The sequence below is a fragment of the Lichenostomus cassidix genome, chromosome 2 (assembly GCF_008360975.1).
Source record: "Lichenostomus cassidix isolate B80296 chromosome 2, HeHo_3.0, whole genome shotgun sequence".
Classification (NCBI taxonomy): Eukaryota; Metazoa; Chordata; class Aves; order Passeriformes; family Meliphagidae; genus Lichenostomus; species Lichenostomus cassidix.
This window is the reverse complement of record NC_139482.1, coordinates 134,344,987-134,355,130: the sequence shown is the minus strand read 5'-3', so window position 1 is coordinate 134,355,130 and position 10,144 is coordinate 134,344,987. Positions and strand designations below refer to the sequence as shown.

The following is a 10,144-nucleotide window of genomic DNA, read 5'->3' as shown; positions in this document are numbered from 1 at the left end:
TGCTGGAAGAGTGTGGTCAGGGGTCATGTTGGAGAGCTGGACTGAGCCTCCTCACCGAGATTTGAATTTCTCCAAGTGCCCTCTATTCACATGGGCTGCAGAAGTTTGTACTAAAAAACAGCCCCAGGGAGACTGACCCACCAGTTTTCTGCTTACTGCCCCTTCTTAACCCACTACATGTAACACTAGGTCCTGCCTTTTCCCTAAAACCCAAATATTTTAATCCCTCCCCTGCTTGACTTTGAGGAAAAGTGGGTTTTGCTGTCAGCAGTCTACTTATGAGGCAAAATGGAAGTAACAAGAGGAATCTCTAAATTTTTAACTGGAGTTAAACAATATTTTTAGTGCAGTTCTATCACATATTACCCCTTAACTGAGGGAAATAGCCGCTTCCTGCTCTAGTGGAAGCTGTAACTCCTATATGCAAACCTCATGGTATTCAGCTGCCATCAACTATTGATGAAATCCATTGATCCTGATCTTGTAAGTATCAGGAGACCTTTAAGTAGAGTCAGTGCTGACAGTTTGTTATTTTCCTAAAACTGAATAGAGGTCTTTTGGGCTAAAAGTGCAATAATCATCAGACTTGGTGCTTATGCATCCAAAAATCTCAGATAAATAAAATATCTCTCGAAGAAAAATGTGAATGACACAAAATCTTCAAAGGAGAATAAGGAGTAATGTATGATTTTAAGCTAATGTTGATATTTTTCCATGTGGTGTGTCAGTTTGATGCAATAATTGAAGCAATGACTTTCTCAATCCTTTGCCAAAACCAGAACAGTTTTACATGTAGGTTCTGCTCTGATTTCCTCCATGGAGGAAATGTTTAGTGGAAGATTTGAAATTTACTCAAATATTGTGAACTAGATCTCTTTTTTTGTGGGATTTTGTTGCTGTTGCTGTTTTCCCTTATTTTTTAGAAAATAAAACTCTAGTATTTATTTTTTAACTGAACAATATTAAAAAAATCATTTATAAGATGGGTTTGAAAGAAATGGAAGTATGGTTCCATTTGCAACAGTTCCTGTAACAAGGGAAATCACTCATGCTGTGTGACCAGAAATTGGCAAAGGGATACAGCCTTTGTGGTTGTAAACACATCGTTACCTTGTAACTTCACAGATTCCTGGAAATAATAGTACAAATCAAGGTATTTAATGAAAATGAAAAGGGGTTCTGTTTTGTTTTGTTTTTTTTAATGCAATAATTTGATTCTTCCTACTTTCCTACCTACATAATTTTCTCTGTGAATTATAAAACAAGCATCCAATGAAATAGTTTGGGTTGGAAGGGACCTTTAAAGGTCATCTAGTCCAACATCACTGAAGGGAGCTGAGACATCTTCAACTAGATCAGGCTGCTCAGAGCCCTGTCCTATCTTACACTGAATGTTTCCAGGGATGGGGCATCTACCACCTCTCTGGGAAACCTTTTCCAGTGTTTCACCATTCCCAATGCAAAAAAAATTCTCCATTTTACCTGGTCTAAATGTACCCTCTTTTTAGTTTAAAATAATTACCCCTTCCCTCTGAAGACCCTGTTAAAAAGTCTGTCTCTGTCTTTCTTATAAGACCCCTTTAAAGACTGGAAGGCCACAATAAGTTATGCTTGGAGCCTTCTCTTCAAGATGAACAACCCCAATTCTCAGCCTTTCCTCACAGCAGAGGTTCTCCAGCCCTCTGACCATCTCCATGTCCCTCCTCTGGACTCTTCCTACAGGTCCATGTCCTTCCTACATTGGGGACCCCAGAGCTGGCCACAGAACTCCAGATGGGGGTCACCAGAGCAGAGGGGCAGAATCCCCTCCCGCGCCCTGCTGGCCACACTGTTTTGATACAGCCCAGGACATGGTTCGCTTTCTGTTGGATTTACATCATCTTTATCTTTTTGGAAAGTATTTCCTCCTGATACACTTTAAAACTTGACACTGGGCTTGGATGTTTTATGTTGAAATAGTTTATAATATGACAGCCATACTAGATCAGACCATCCTGAGAAGAAATATGCCCACATGCTTGTTTTTAATTTTCCAACTTCTTGCTTCATTTGATCCTCTTTGCTTTGCAGGAAAGGCACTGAACAACTATTCCTTTTCTCTCACCTTCTGTTAGCCATCTAACAGACTTTTAGCAACTCACTTCATCTGCTTTTTTGTTGTTGAAATATCTTAGTCTATTTAATGGCTCCCTGTACCTTACATCCTTCTTTAAGGTTAACTTTTCCTGACCACTGAAAAAAACCCATAAAATGATTCCTAAATATGCCTCATCAATATGAGTAGCCAGTTCAGAGCTTTCAAACTTGGATTCCCTTCCTGCTAACTTGATAATGTGCATAATTTAAAAGAGCCTGAAAGAACACCTAACTTTTGTTTTCTTTGTTATGGCAGACCTCAATTATTTAATGACCCATGCATGAAAACAAGTTCATGTCTGCACCCACATATTCATAATTTATTTAATTGTCTACCATGGAAGTAGAGAAAAAATCAGATATTAAATAAGTTGGAACTCATTTAGGGTATTTCACCTGGCTATTCCTCCACTGCCAACGTCATGATTTTAGATACACATTTTTTTCTAATTTGGTGGTTTTATTTTTTACTTGTGAATACACAAGAGAGTCAAACAGATAGAATGTACCTCAGCACGTTTGCTGATGTTATGAAACTGGGGCTGATACACCTGAAGGCTGTGCTGCCATTCAGTGAGACCTTGATTTTTTTATTATTTATCAAAAAACCACAGACCTTGCTAAACTTTTCAGCTTCCAGCCAGAAAAATCAGAGGTGGTGACAAATATCAAGTACCTTGTCTTGGTCATATAAATTTATTTCAAATATTGACTCATCAGCATTCAACTCAGTATCACAGGAAATCTGAAAAAGACATTGGAAAGAAGGAAAAAGTAGGAGAAAAAAATGGCAAAGAGAAAAAATGTTTTCTCAAATGAATTGGGCTTTCCTTCTTCTCTTACTGTTCTCTCTTACATAACTCAAAAGAGACTGTGAACACTTGTTTTTGAATCTTTAAATAGCTTTGACTATTTTAATTTTCTTTTGCCTTAGTAAGATATTTTTGAAAATCCACCTAAGTAATAATTTAATTTTTTGTAAAAAGCACTACTTTTTTTAATAGATACTATATGTTCCTGTTTTATGTAGTACTGGTTTTTCACAGGAGGATAACACAGACACATTCATTATAACGTTCTATGTCCCAGAAAAGAATAGCTGTGGCTGAAATACTCTCCCTTGCTTTAAGAAGAATGGTGCTAATGACAAAAGCAGTATTTATGATAATATCTGACAAATGTATGACTGCTCAGAACTATAGCCCATTACAACATGCCAATAGAAAAAAATGATCCAGTAAATAACGATACTTCTGATCCCAAATATTATGATTTAATCTCACTTGTTCACCATACTAAATGAATCTAAAAAGAGTATTTTTTGTCAATTTGTACATAACACCAATGTATAAAGCACTGGACTAAGAGTTGAACCAGATCAATAAATGTTTATCTGCACCAATCAACACCTGAGTAAAGGACTTAGCTGTTCTGTGCCTTGGTACCTAGCTATAACTGAGGACATTATGTCCTACTTTCCATCTCTGTTGTCTCTTTAGACATTGTCTGGCAGGTGTTCACCCTTACTGTATGTTTGTATAGCACCAAGAACTAAGAGGGGTTGCTCTAAGAGTTAGTCTAATGAATGGAAAATAAAAGTACAAGAAATTCAATGCTGCTACTACATTTTACATTTGCTAATTAAACTAACCATGTTTTGGAGAGTGGAAAGGACCACATCTTTTCCTCTATCTTAAAAATGTGAAATGTAAAGTTATTCTGTTCCTCTCTCTTGAAAAAGCAATCAATTCTTTCCATCCAAAATACCTGATATTTATTAATGTAAGAAATTTGCATAGCAGCTACTGTGATACAGACAGTACAAACACTGTCCAGCTCAGTGAAACTGCTGCTAATTCTTAGATTTGCTTGCAATGAAAGGATTTCTCATGAGTTCAAAGTAGAGACCCATATGAGGATGTGCACCTTTTTCAATGGGTTCCTCCACCATATCATTGCACTGCCAGTTTTGAAAGCTTCGGGGAGTTTTCTCTCCTTTAAGCTACAGCTGTGTGGAATTGACAACAACATGTTCTTCCGAATAATTTTATACTGCTGGCTTGTTTAGCAAGTTAAAAAAAAAAAGAAAAAAAAAAGAGAAAAATATTTCTGCATTGCAGATGGAGCAATTTCTTGTTAATTTATTTGTCTGCAAAAATTATTAGTGTTTCTGAGTGTGACCTTCCTTCCAGTGACCCCTCAGGGTGCAGCAAACCATGCAGGAGTGGTGCACACTGGGCACACATCAGGAACAGTGGGCTGCAGGTTAAGCAATCTGCTATTCCCACTGTTGGGGAGAAGCTCCCTGGCTGGATGTGGAAACCACTTTCCCTACTGTTCTTCCACATGGAGAACACCAAGTCTGATTCCCACTCTGTGCTCTTCATCATACCTTTCCCTCTTGGTCTGGATGAATGTGGCAAGCAAAGTGCTCATTTGCTGTCCTTCTTCACCAAGTGCCTCCCAGGGCTGGATTTTCCAGCCACAGAGGAGGCTCAGCCATACACAGTGGCCTCCCCTGCTGGTGATCCTCCCTCCTGGCTGCCAGGGCCAGCAGAAGTCCACCTGCTCCTCCTTCACACTAGATTGCTAAAGATGAGGGAACCTGGGAGAGGGTGGATTTCTCTTGGTGAAGAACAAATCTCTACAGACATATTTAACAGTCTGCCCTGACCAAGTGGGTCTTAATCTTCAGAAAAGCAGCTTTCATCCTTTTCAGTTTCCCTTTTCTTAGATATGTTATCACCTGCTATTATGGCCAGTAGAGGTGAGCAATTCAGCCCTCTTTTCCTACCAAATTTGGTCATTCTCTTGGAAGCACATCCTTGCATACCTCATCATCCCAGCATGGTGAAACAGCAATCTCTTCTAGCTCCCAAATGGCTCCTCAGTATACCTGCAACCAAGACTGGAAGTGAAGATGGGACAACTTCTTTTTCCTGAGGGTAAGAAATAAGATAAAATGATGGATAACTCCATCCACCAAAAGGAAAGGAATAGTAAAATGTTGAAGTAGGAGATAATAAAGTGCAAAGTGCAGCAAATGCCCAAAAGTGACATGGCTGTGCTCTGGGCTGTGCAATGCTTATGTCTGTGATGGATGCTCTTCTCCCACTGCAAGGAGCAAGGCAGAGGAGGAGTCAAACATGAACATGCAAGATGTAGGTGATGCCTTAATAATTTTTTTTTTTTTTTCTCTTCATGCATCTGTAACTTGGGGTAGTTCTGTGCTTGTACAGAATGCTGAAAACCTCTGTTTCCAACACATTTAACCAAAACAAAGCTCTCTGGATAGAGATTCAAGAACATATTTGTTACCCTATGCAGCAGTGCAGAACCTACCAGCAGCTCTCCCCTGCTGTGGGGGGAGGGCTGCCCCAGAACCGGAACACGCAGGATGGTCATTCCATGGCCACGAGCTGTGGGGCTGGTCAGACACGGTCCTTGTAGAAGCGTTGCAGGTTTAGAAAGGCAGCTGTTTTGTTCCTGGTCTCCATGGTGTTTTTATTGTGGAAAACAGGGGAGGAATGGGGAGACTGAGGAGGGGGAAGGGAAGGCGAGGGAGGGTACAGGTTCCATACAAGCCCAGAACCAAAGAGATCCGTTCTGGATCTGGCTGGGGTTTTTATCTCTAGGGATGGGAGGCGGTCCTGACTCACATCCAGTCAGAAGGGGTCAGGGGGGTGGGGTCAGGGACAGGAAGGACACACGTTACAACAACCCTAGGGTGCAAAAATATGTAAACAATGGTGGAAAGGGGGGAGCAGGGCCTGGGGCATTCAATAACATCACCTGAAGGTGTGACCAGAGACCAATATGCTAATAAGACAAAACTTATAAAAGGTGAAGAGCTCGTGACCCTGGTGTCCATTTTGAGTGTAGTCCCCAAGTGGGACTTTGCTTTCCCAAATGTACCTTGAAGGCCTTGAGTAAATTTGTCAGATTTTTATACTCCTAATTGTTTTGGACTCTGTTTTCAGGCAGCCTATTTCAGGCATCTTAGGGATCCGAAATCCACATGAAACAGATGCCTTTACAAATTGATGGTATAGTCATGTATTTGTTTCCTTGTCTGTCACTGCTGAACCACTAGGGTTCAGAGTGACAAGAACCAGGCCATGTCAAATGTGGCAAATTTCTGCTTTTATTATTTAATTCTAAAACTTATATAGACTTTCAAAAGGTTGTCCAGATTGGGCCAATTCAAAACCTCCCCCTAGGCCGATTGGCCAGGCTTGAACCGCCTATCTTTCCAGAGACCATTTCAATAACATCTAAACTTTATCTTTGTTTATAGAACACAAGAAGAAGAAAAGAAAAATTCCCATGAGAGTCTGTGCTTGCCACACTTGTCTCTCAGTCTCCCAATAGCAAAAGAAAAAAAAAAAAAAACAACCCAAAATTTATTGAAATTATACTGTTTCATAACTGCACTCATTTTTAAATACTGGTAAAATAGAGTTGACAAAGCTTTTTGTTATCCTGGATTAAACTGATCAGCTTCAGTTTTGTGTAAGATCATCCTGGGTCCTTAGTTTATTTGACACTTCTGTTGTCATTGCTTGGTTGACTCAGCTCTTATTATTTTTGGAAAATTGGGGTAGAACTGTTTGGTTATATAATTTACCTGAACTTGGAGTCAAAGAAGGTCATCCATTCTAGTAGATAGTGCAGAGGGTCTCAAATGTACTTGGAAAACAAGGAAAGCCATTATGAAACAATAACTGTTCTGTACAGGACAGCAAAACACTGGGTCATGAATTCATAATTATTACATTAATGGACTACACTTAAATCGATATATCTAGCCAGAGGGAGCTGAAAGCATCATTTGACCCAGCGCTCACATTTCCCCAGGAATACAAAACACTGTAAAATGTCCTCACATTCTGCACACTGAGGATTTTGTGCGGAGCCCTTGGAGGGAGGCAAAGGGCACAGAGAGGCAAGAGGACAATAAGCAGTGCAGTCTGCCTGAATTCTGTGCTGCCAGGCTCCAGCCCCCACCACAGCTACAGCACAGGAGTAACCCCACACACAAACAGCCACAGACTCCAAGCAGTTTAACGAGGCTCTTACTCATCATTCTCAAGCGTGGAGGCCAGAAAAGGCATACACACAGGTGCACCATAGGTCAGAAGCATCTCATTATGGTTTCCAGTAGCCACAAAAAGCAGAACTGTTTTTCCTTACATTTCAGATTTCTCTTTCCATAAACTGAGCTTCAAGCCATCAACACTGACAATTATACTTTGGAGAAATAATGGAAAAATCACTGATATGTTGGACAGTTCTCTCTCTGGAGGAAACTTTATTGCTTCTTGTCTTCCAATACAGCCATGCAGCATTTAAAAGTATAATAACAGACTATTCTCAATAAATTGATTTTGTCTGTGAAGCTACTAGGCATTTAAATTTTTCTGCTCTTTTCAAAGTACACCTGCAGTGTTTGAAGTATTGTTCTCTTCCATTGCTGAAGTTAGAGGTTAATCATGTGCAACATAAGGAGATCTTTCCCTTCATCTCTCTAAATGTTCAGGTCATCAATTTCAGTATGTTTTGGGGAATGCAGGGGAGGCAAGTAGGAGGTGAGAAACAAATCCATCATTTAGAACACAAGAGAAATATTGAACAACAGCTTAAAGATTCAGGAAAACTCAGTACTCTGTAACCTTACCGGCTTGGTTTAAAAAATGAATGCAGTAATTTCAGACAAAATGTGGCAATAGGAGGTGTTTCTGTGAGCTGGAAACATGTTCCCTCCACAGCAGAGATGTATGCTACCTAAACATGCTGTGCAGTCCTTACATGCTGGACATTGAGCTGCCCTGTAAAGAACATACACATTCCCATTTGCTCCCTAAAGCAAGTCCCAAGCAAAGCCTTAGTGCAAACAACAGTTAGAGAGAATTGCAAGGGGAAACAGAGAGCAGAGTGTGTGAATGAACACAACTTTTGATCATTGGAGATGACATTTGATCTGAATCAGCAGTCTGGCCAGTCTGCTGACAGCTTGGGGACAAATAAAAGTCCTTATTAAAGAGAGTGATGCATTTTGTTTGTAGAACTTCAACATGATCAAGAAATTCCCTTCTCCCTTCCCCTATTTCCCTTTTTTAACCAGTAGATGATCAACTTTCACTCCTTTTCAGGTGCTTTGAGGGAGATGCTGCACAGCTTGCCAAAAGCCTTTTGACTAATGGCACACCTGAGAGTTAGCTTGCAGGTGGTGGAGTTTGCTTGCTTCAAAGTAAGGAAAGTCTCTTGAGACTGTAAAACCAAAAAACAATTAATATTTCATTTTACCAGCTGCCAGGTTTGCCTGTAGGATAGAACTGCATTTGCTCATTTATTGCACAAAGATAGGATAAGTTGACTTACCTTATTTAAAAAAAAACCATCAAAAAGGTATTTGGGGGGGCTACAGTAGTGACAAGAGCTCTGTAAGGGATTGCCATGTTTTGTAGCCAATACATTCTCCTCCTTGCCTTTTGGGACTTGAATTGTCTGTAATTAAAAATATGACTGCTTTTACTTAAAAAAAAAATCTAATACATGGTAATACCAATATAGTTTATTTGGGATTTTTATTACAGAACAGAATGAAACCATGACATCATTATTCATTTTGCTAGTGAAACATGGGTGTGAGAGTCAGACACACCACCTGCAAATCTGTACTGGTTTCAGCCAGCTCAGCACTGGGGTTTGCAATGTTCCTCTGCTGTAGGTCATTCGTGCCTCTGACCTGGTGGCAAGACATCCTCGTGATGGGAACATCCCCTGCTCAGCTGAGGGAACACTGCACTGAACTCTGCTGGGTGAGTCAGCAATGCTTCCATCTGCCCCTGTTTTCCATGCTTTGGGAATGGTTTTGGAGTGCTGAGTTCTTTCTGTGCGAAACTGATCCCATCTGGATGAAATTAAAGCTGAGACACACTCCACGAGTGCAGCTACTGCTCTCCAGCTGCCTGTGGGCACTCAAGGCACAAGGTCCAGCTAGACACACACTGAGGCAAAGCCTCCTGACAGTCTCCTGTAAAATTAGGATGATGTCAGTATTATCCACTATTTTAGGCACTTAATGAAAGGCTAATAAACACACAAATGTCAGCACACTGTGTTTTCAGGCTTGCATGCTGCAGGTATGCATTGCCCAGAGTGCTGCTGTCCTCTCCCTTGCCAACTGGACACAGCACCCCCAGTACTCTTGAGAATGATGCTCTGTCTGGCCTGGGCAGAGGTGGTGATGTCTGTGGGGCATTTCTGGCTGTGTCAAACCCAGCTCTGATGCAACCTCTTCACATGCCTTTTATATCTCTTTTCTCTTTTGTATCACTTTTGACTCCTTTATGTCAAAAGTCATGCACAATTCCCTGGTTGCTGCTTAATCTGACTGATGGCTATCTCACCCTTCAACACCATCAGCTGGGGCCTGAGGGCATCATCCCCTTTCATGTGATCAATTTTGGGCAAACGCCCTTGAGGCAGTGCTGTGTATTTGCTGCACACACACATTGCATATGCTCCCATTTGTGTCCTAATGTGTGGTGTTTTCCAGGCCAGTGCTGAGCATCCCCCAAGGTGCTGAGGCAATCGGCACAAGGCACAATGCTCAGGGGAACCAAACACATGGGACACTGTAAAGGAAATGTGCAGGGATAACGCTGCAGTGAGAGCAGCAGAGAGAAACACACCTTGAAGACAAAACCGCTCACCACTTCACAGCCATCGTGAGGGCTAGAAAATAAAATGTATTTCACTATAGGACACTGCAGTTCTGCTTTAGGACTTCATCTTCTCCTTTCTATTCCAAAACCTAAAAAGAAAAAAAAGTTAAAGTAATCAAAGCATTGCACTGGAAAAAGGAAAAGCAATGGAACATAAATCTGGAGGGCCAATCTCTGAACAACATGTTAACTGCAGTAGGTCTTCCTGGCATTCAGCTCCCTGACTGTCTGCAAAAGAACTATCTCCATGTCCCAAGAGCCACAGAAAGCTCTCAGAC

The 10,144-nt window shown here is 40.9% G+C and overlaps 1 long non-coding RNA gene across 1 annotated transcript; it reads left to right on the top strand.

Annotated features, from left to right (window-relative positions):
- The first annotated feature begins 4,751 nt into the window (after positions 1-4,751).
- LOC146442338 (uncharacterized) lies at positions 4,752-9,182 on the top strand. The gene is made up of 3 exons (XR_014849581.1): positions 4,752-4,903; positions 5,009-5,081; positions 8,867-9,182. It is a non-coding gene; the product is annotated as an uncharacterized LOC146442338 (long non-coding RNA).
- The last annotated feature ends 962 nt before the right edge of the window (positions 9,183-10,144 follow it).